Source organism: Microtus ochrogaster, chromosome 24 (assembly GCF_000317375.1).
Source record: "Microtus ochrogaster isolate Prairie Vole_2 chromosome 24, MicOch1.0, whole genome shotgun sequence".
NCBI classification, from domain to species: Eukaryota; Metazoa; Chordata; class Mammalia; order Rodentia; family Cricetidae; genus Microtus; species Microtus ochrogaster.
The window spans coordinates 15596775-15605522 of NC_022024.1; positions in this window are offsets into that span (position 1 = coordinate 15596775).

The following is an 8748-nucleotide window of genomic DNA, read 5'->3' on the forward strand; positions in this document are numbered from 1 at the left end:
CCATGCTTTGTGAAATAAGAGGTGAGTGAAAATCCACTGATGCCCACTTGTGCCCACGCAGGTGAGTCTATGGGGTGCTCCCTTTTCTCCTTGTTCTATAAAACTTGCAGCTTATGGTTTGGAACTTTGAATAAATACGAATGAATACATGCGCGCCATCTTTACAGGAGATAAACTGTACAAAGACCTCCTGATTCAAGAAGACAAACTCCCGTGTTTCTGAACATATCGGAAGGAACGAGTTGTGGAGCTCCATCACCAAGGAACATCTATGGTTTCTCACTCCTGACAGCTTCCTCACTGGGTGACGATTGAAAAAGTGTCCCGAGTTCTTGGACGAACAATTTGATGTGCACAATCCTCCCCTTGCCTCTTGAGTTATTCATACAGATATTCTCCACCTGGTGTTTTCTCCCTGAACAGAGAGGGAACATTCCTCTCTTGGCTTCCCAGTGAGTTCCCCCTGAACCGCGACTTCGTGAGGCAAGATGCAAGGAACTTTCTCAAGTCTTTTTCTCTTTATAGTTAGGCATATGAAAAACAAATCACTCTCTGCTTATGGTAATTCTTTTGTCTTCATTTGTTTTCCCTGAAAGACAAAAATCCTTATGTGAATAAAGATTGAAGCAGAAATTTTAAAAAAATACATATTTTTTTATTGCTAGAAGAGTGTTTAGAAAAACAGGCAGCGGTGGTGGCACACGCCTATATTCCCAGCACTCGGGAGGCAGAGGCAGGTGGATCTCTGTGAGTTTGAGGCCATCCTGGTCTACAAGGGCTAGTTCCAGGACAGTCAGAGATGCTACACAGAGAAACCCTGTCTCAAATCCCTGCCCCTTCAAAGAGACAAACACGGTTGAAGAATATATTCAGATTATTTAAATTTAGGGGTTACTTGTGAAAATATTTGCGTCTGAGGGATTCTAACCATAAATATAAAACAGGAACAACCTTCCTTGTATTTCATGATTTGGGTCTGACTTCTCAGGTGAGATTACCACAGGGCTATTTTTAGGCTATAGCATGAATTAATGTTATCAACATCCATACAGATTTAACATAAAAGACATTGTTATGCATAAAATTCATGAAGAAATGGGTAAAGCTGACTGAACGATAGTAAAGTACATGTGGATCTGGATGACCCTGTAGTTTCAAAGGCTTTACATCTTTGGTGCCCATACTCTAGAGATTTACAATCCAGCATATTTAAAAATAAAGAAAAGTGTTAATCAGCAGTATTCTCTGAGGTAGGCTCATGTGATGAGTTCATTTAACTGCTTACAGTCCTTACATCTTTCCTTCTAGAAGACTCACAATGCTGCTGTTCTGTAGACCAACCATGATGATGTCATCGAAGCTTGGGGAGGGGGAAGTGTAATTCTGAGCACGGATGAGCAGAGACATTCAAGAACCACAGCTGGCTTGTCCTGCACGTGAATCTTCATATAGGAGGCCAAGGTTATCAACAAGGAGAGTAGGGATGGCCTGGGAATCCATTTGTGGGTACTTTGAAGGTCACTGTGGTCTAAGGTAGCAGGCTGAAGCACCTGGCAAGCTACGATTTGTGTACCATTTCTAATGGCATCAGTCATGGTCAAAGAGAGGAGCAGGTGCCAATTTCCTAGGAACCTCTTTTTTATTTTTATTTTATTTTTGGTTTTTGGAGACAGGGTTTCTCAGTGTAGTCTTGACTGTCCTGGAATGCGCTCTGTGGACCAGGCTGGCTTTGAGTTCACAGAGATCAGCCTGCCTCTGCCTCCCAGAGTGCACCACCACCCAGCTAGGAACCTCATTTTAAATGTTACTGTACTTGTGGGTAACTTATTTTGCATTATTATTATTATTTGTGTTTTTTAAGGTAGGGTCTCACTCTGTTGGCCTAGAACTCACTGTGCAGTTCACGCTGTCCTCAAATTCCCAGCTATCCTCCTGTTTCAACCTTCTGAGTGCTGGGATCACAGAAGTGAACTACCACACAATTCTGATCTACTCTTCCATTTAATTTTTTTTATTTTGAAACACATTCGGAGCATCTGAACGCATCTGCATTTACTTCTGTGTGCCTCTCCCTAACACGTCCTCACACAGACACTCTCTAGTGTCTGCACAAATGCACGCATGCACACAGACACTCCCGTGTGTTAACATCTTCTTATCCTTATGGAGCAGCTCATACAGGGGAGTCTCCTGAGACCAGTCTACCCTCTAAGAACAAGATGATGGATTTTCAAACCCCATCACTACTTTGCAATTCAGGTAGAAACCTGTCCTTGAGAATCATCTGCTGGGAAGACAAAGCAGTTCTTTATTTTTTACAAGGATATCAACTTCATAACAAAACAGTCCCAGATGTTCTTTTATAATTGGCACCTTGCAAACAGAGACCCCATGCCACGAACGGGAGCCTCCTTCCTTATTATTCTTACCTGCCCTTTCTTTACATTGTTTTCTCTCTACTTTGTGTTCCCGTTTCGGTTTTCCCTGACAATTGATATTTTTAAAGGCCACAGACAGCTAAGGAACTTAATTACACTTCTGGGAGCTGCAATGCTTTTTAAAATGGATCTGACTTAAAAAAAAAGAAATCTAGGTGATATTTTCAGTTTGGCGTTGGCTGTTATTTCCTCTAGCCTCGGTAGAAGGAGATTTCATTCGAACCTTCAGACAGCCTGGAGTAAGCAGCTCAGCAGCGGATAGGGGCATTTGCAAAAGCCCAGGCAAACACACCCTGCTAGATCCCCCTTAGAAAGGCGTTTGTCTTGTCAGCAACTTTGCACCTGATGTTTTGTCTTGTCCTTGGTGCTCCCATCTCTTAAGACAGAGAGGGTCCATTGATTTCCAAAAATTTCCCAGGAAGGAAACATGGTTCTGCAGTCTGAAGACTTCTCAAGGCAACAGTGAGGTGAGGCTCGGCCTCAAGCCCGAAGGAAGAGCGCAGGCCTGACAGGTCCCCCTCCAAGGATTCACGTTAGAAGCCTGAAATCAATTCAAGCAGCTGAACGGATGAAAGGCGATTTCACAGTCTGGGGTGTCTTCTTTTGAGCGATCTGGCTCACACAGGGGTTCTCTTCGACTGTCTGACTAGAGGCGAAGATTAGCGACATGGCGATCTTCTACCACGCTCCTTTCCCTGGAATGAAGCCAGGCCTGTGGGAACCAAGGGTCCTCTTAACGATTGTTAGTTCGGGACAGATGAGGTTTACCTAGCTACTCTCAGTCTAAATCGTCGAGAAGAAAAGCAATTGGCTTTCGAGAAAAAGCAGATTTTTTTTCTTTCCCCTTAGAGCAGCTGCAGGCAGGGAAGCACAGCAAGGCAGGTGGGGGCTCGTGTGTGCAGACAGAAACCGCAAACTTGATTAGCTCTCTTCTCGAGTCTTCAAGTGGTTTGATTTGAGGAAAAGAGGGTTTGTCTCTTTTCCGGAGGTTTGCTTGCTGTCTAGTACAGCCAAGAAGCTCTTCAGAACTGACTTAGGTCTCAGGTACCCAGGACTTCAGTTGTGCAGGCCAACACTTAGCACCCACTTCGTAAGTCAGAGCTATAGCGTGCACACACATACAGAATCCTTCTATGTCCTCACATCGTGGGGAACTAGGGGCAAGAGTTTTCTTCCTAAAGGCTACTCTCAGGGCTGAAGAATGACTCAGCGGTTAAACCCACTTCCTGCTCTTACAAATGACCAAGTTCAGTTCTCTGCACCTACCTTCGGTCTCACAACCCTCTGTAATTCCAATTCCAGAAGATCTAATGCCTTTTTCTGACTTCCATGTGGTGGTGGACACATAAATATGTAGGCAAAATATGGACATGCATAAACTAAGATTAAAACGTTTAAAAGTCTGTTTACCAGTTATTTATTTTAAAAATTTCATGCAGTATATTTTGATCATATTCTTTCCTCCTAGATCTTTTGCCCAAATCTACCCAACTTCATTTTCTCCTATCTCTTAAAAAACAAACAACAACAACAAAAACAAAACAACTCATGGAGTTTGTTTTGTATGGGCTCACTATCCCTGAGCACGAGACCCGCCGGAGAGTGTGTTTGATACACCCAAAGCCACTCCATTGAAGAACACAGATATTCGCTCTCTCGGAAGCTATCATTGAGAAAGAGCTTCTTAGTTAGAGGTGGGACTTTGTGTCCATTTCCTTATCTCGGTGCCAGGATGCTGCCTGCTTTGATGATGTCTGGTTTGAACTTCTTTAGGTCTTGTGTGTGCTGTCACAGTCTCTATGAGTTCGTATATGCACCAAGCCTGCTGTGGCCTCGGATTCATCCGCCATCTCCGGCTCACACAATCTTTCCACTTCGTCTTCTCTATAGCTGCAGAACCCTCTAGCAGAGGGATGTGATAATGACAGCCATTTAGGGCTGATTGCTCCAAGGTGTCTTACTCTCTACCCATTTACAGTTATTGATTTACTGTGTGTGTGTGAACCTGGGGAGCTCACAGGACAACTCACAGAAGTCATTATTTGGACCCCAACATTTAACCCAGGTTGTTAAAGATGAAGGCAAGTACCCTTATTCTGCTGAGGGCATCTTGGGAACCCAAAAGCTGCTCCCTTGACAGAGCAGCACAGTCAAAATCACACTTTGACTTTATGTTGGGATATTTCTTTACAGAGGAAAACTGTTTTTAGATTCCTTCGTATAATTGTAGAGCCCAGCATGCCATGGAACAGTGTTTCTCAAAGTGGGCTTTTAGGACCTGCAGCATCAGCAACAGCAGAAACCGGCTAGAAATGATAGTTAGATGCTCTAGTGGAGGCCTGTAGTTGTTTGCTGACGATGAGGCTGGCTCTCAAACTGGAAGAGGATAGTATCACTCGTGCTATACTGTGAATCATCGGTTCCCAAACTTATTGTGCATTAGAGCGCTTAAGAGGGCTTGTGGAATTGCAGATTCATGGACCCTGCCCTGAGCACCTGTCCATCTGAAGCGGGAGTGAGAGGGTGCATCTTTAACGCATCTCCCAGTCAACACTCACGCTACTGTTTTCGGTCTTTGGTTTTAGAAGCATTGGCTTGAGACAGTGACTTTTACCCCTGACTCAACATCAGCCTCTTTAGACCTTAAATACAGAGAAGACTCCGACCCTCTGCAGGTGGGTGTGGGCCTGAGAGTCTGTAACGTTTCCCAAGCGACGCTAATGAGCAGACAGGTCCCGATGCCACCGGAGATTCGCGCTGAAGAAGTGGCCCGCGATCCCGGGTTCCCATTAGAACCACCTGGCAAGCCTGAACCACCTTCATGCCTGGATTTCAAATCCCGGAGGTTCCAATATAATTGGGTTGAGATGGGACCTGTGTATTTCGAGTCTGAGAGCTCCCCAAGGGATTCTAATATGCCATAAGGTTAGGCACTGCTATCCTAAATACCCTGTGCGGCTGTAAGCTTATTATGGCGTCCTCGTCTTCTCTGTAAAGTGTACTGTACTCAAGGAAAGAAACTTTCTATGTTGATTTATTTTCCTAGTCACAATATAGGTTCCAAGTTTATATTGAATGGAGCCTAATGTCTCTGATTTTGTAATTTTGGAGTAAATTATCTAAATTCTTAATTAAACACTACCATCAATAGCTGTACACACACACATATTCAACCAAATTTACTTTTGTTTACATTGTATGTCTATTTCTTGTTGGGGAAGTGTGTAAAGGGGGTACAAATAATTTGATTTCTTATTCTTTTAATTGATTCACAGATTACCACTCTAACTAATGTCACTCTCTATCAAGTCAAATGTAGCACAGAAGAAGCAGATGAACAAGGTCCCCTGGCCCCATCTCTACAGCAGAGGTTTCCCTGCCTAGTCTGATCGACTAGCCAGACATTTACACTGTATTCAGGCTTCAGGCTCAGGAACACAGGTAGAGAAGGACGACACAGAACTTACAATCAGCCACCCAAGCAACCCTTTCCGTGAGCCTGGGAAAAGCACATACCATGGGACCCTCGAGTCAGGGGATTGTCATGACAACACAGAGCCTTCTAGCCCAGGCTGCAAGGTGGCAAAGCCTTCCTGGGCAGGGTGGCAGAGGTTCAGTGGCCTCAACTAAAGTAGGGAAACCCTCACGAATGCGAACTGAAGCCGCATCTCATTTCAGAACTGCAGAAAACTATCAGTTTAGTCTAAAGCATATTGCCCCACCCCCACCTCTGCAGCAGCCACGTGACACAGAACAAGGTACTTAACTTTCAGAAAGCCTTAGTTTCCTCACATGTGATTATCTTGCAAGGGTGTTTGGATGAATGCACAATATAACTCAGTTAGCATGTAACCCGTACCTGATACATACTAGTAGTTCAGAAACACTGATATCCCCTGCAGCCCTCTGTCTTTTCTAACGCTATTAACTAGCTTTGACTTTGGTTAGCAATGTGTTCACCAACCATCAGATGGTTCCTTTACTTCCTGCTGTGCTCCACCAAATAAATTAGGGGTTTGGTACCTGGATATGGAGGTCAAATGAGCTCCCTATCAGTACCCACACAGCCTAGGGAGATAAATAAACATATTATTATAATGTCTATTGTATGACAGTTGGGCACAGAGATGTCACAAGGGAGTGACCCCCCCCCCAAATTTAGGTATTTGGTGAAGATTCTGAGTAAATGTTCTCTTAAAAGATGAGTAAAAGTTACCTGGATATAGTGGGGGGAACATAGAAGCAAACTTCGTGGAGCACAGAATTTCTGACAGGGGCAGCAACTATGAAAGAGGGTGCAAATGTGTCCTATATGAAAAGCTACATAGCACAGGTAGAAATTTTCCCCTGCTGGCGCTGTTGGGCAGGTGTGGGGCATGAAGAGGCAAAAGGACCAAGAGCTGGAAAGCTCCCTGCTACTGTTTCTCAAAGTGTAGTTCTCAGACCAGCAAAACATCAGGCTGGATTTGGTTGGAAACATAAATGCTTTTATGCTACCTAGGACATAGTAAGGTGGTCCTGGAAACTCCTGGATCTTTGCTTTAGTAAGTCAATGTGACAATGTGACATGCTGAGGAACAGTTTGGTGTGGCCTTGAGGGCTGGTGTCCATCCACGTTTTGTGTTGAAACCTTCGCCAGTGCAACAGCATCAACAGGTGGAGTCATTAGGTGTTGTTAACACCATGAAGTTTCTCCCCTGGTGAACAGAATTAAGAGACAGACGATCTAGCACGTAAGCACGTTCCCTCATGAGGAAGACACGTGCAGACACGTGCAAAACATCATCAAAGAGACAGCAACCAGTCCAGCTGGCCAGCTAGGTGGTGGACTCCTAAGCCCAGAACCGTGAGTAATGAGATTACGTTGTTGACATGTTATAGAGTCTCGGGTATGTTGTTACAGCATTTTCTGTGTTTTATTATGATGCTGTTTTGTTAGCCACTGTCCCATATCATAATAAGAACGTGCTCACGTTCTTGAAGGGAGTAGGGACCTGGACGGGCACATTTCTTTGTTTGAAATGTTTACTCTGGAGGAGAGGTAGACGAAGAAAGTTGCGTGGTAGGGCGTGAGGGCTGGAGAGTGGAGAGTGAGGTACAGGAGGTAAGCAGAAGACCCTGGGATGGGAAGGTATCTTTATCTCCCTTGCTATGTTCCCAGCTCATAACATTTATAAAGTCCAAGAGTGAAAGCGGGGTTAAGTGTAAATCCTGCTTGCCAGGTGTTGATAATCTAGTTACAGGATCCCCCCCTCCCAAGGAAACCTTCCCTCCACCCAGTTATAGGGTACTGTCGTTATTTATGAAACATCTACCACCCTGGGTATCTCAAGAGAGTTCTCTTTCTGCCTCTCCTCCAGGGGGCAAGTTTGGGTTGAACTCAGTCTACAAAGATCCAGGGTCGTGTATAAGGCAGTGAAAACGGATGGTTAGCATAGAAAACAAAGCTAGTGGATTGTAATTTCTCTGGATCTACGTGTGCACAGGGGTAGCAAACCATGTATGTTGCTCGTCACATTCTGTTTCCAACATCCTAAAAGCTGCTCACTGACAACTGGCTTTGAGTTAGGGTAGAAAGAAAGGGATCAGATGAGTGTCTTCATTCTGCTACCCCCCCCCCCCCAATTCCTGTGTTCCTAGTTCCCGGGAAAAAGCCACTTAGAGAAAGGTGAGCCTATGGGTAATGCTGGAGTAGCGTCTAGAATGTACCTTTAAGCACGTTCTCCAGGTCTGGGAGGGGAGAGAAAAGGAGATGCTATGTTAGCTGGAAGATGAAGGTGGTGGTGGTGGGAAAAGCCCAAGATATTTGACAGCTATATCTTTCTGTCACCGTCTTCCCCCCAAACCACGCATCCCTGCTTAGAGTCTAACATGAAACGAAGAGCCCCCACACCCCCAGTTTGCCTGTGTGCTTTCAGTGAAAAAGTCGGTGCACAAGGACTGAAGCTAGAGCGGCTGAAAATAGGTGCATGACTTGTTGAGCATACAAATCATTTCCCCCTTAGTCTCCGAGGAACGGGAAAAAAAATTCCTTACTCTCCTTGCAGCCTGTTCTGCAGTCAGGAGAGGTGACCGAGGCGGGACTCACGCAATTCTCAGGGGCAGTCTCCGCAGGAAACTTTGCACCCCGAGCGTGCTGGGGCTATCTTGGGCTCCGGCAGGGACCTTGGGCGAGCTGCGTGACTCCCCTCCCGGCCAGGGCCCCTTAGATCCCCGCGAAGCGTCTGTCTCTTTAAATCCCAGCTGCGCGGCTGGGAAACAGCGCCACTCGCCGCCCAGGCCGGCTGCTGCGAGCTCGCGCTTCGGCTGC